Raw genomic sequence first — 206 nt, forward strand, 5'->3', positions numbered from 1 at the left:
GTGCTTGTATTTATAGTTGAAATCCTGCCGACAGACCGAGGAAATTCCGACGGAATTCCGACGCTAACGGCTAGTTCGTCGGAATTTCCTCGGTATTTTTAAAATCCCCCAACGGCTCTTTAACGGCTATAATATATCCTCAGAATTCATCGGTTTTTTCCGAGGAATACATTTTTCCTCGGTATTCCATAAGAATATTCCGACGG

This window comes from Brassica oleracea, chromosome C7 (genome assembly GCF_000695525.1).
Source record: "Brassica oleracea var. oleracea cultivar TO1000 chromosome C7, BOL, whole genome shotgun sequence".
In the NCBI taxonomy this organism is placed as follows: Eukaryota; Viridiplantae; Streptophyta; class Magnoliopsida; order Brassicales; family Brassicaceae; genus Brassica; species Brassica oleracea.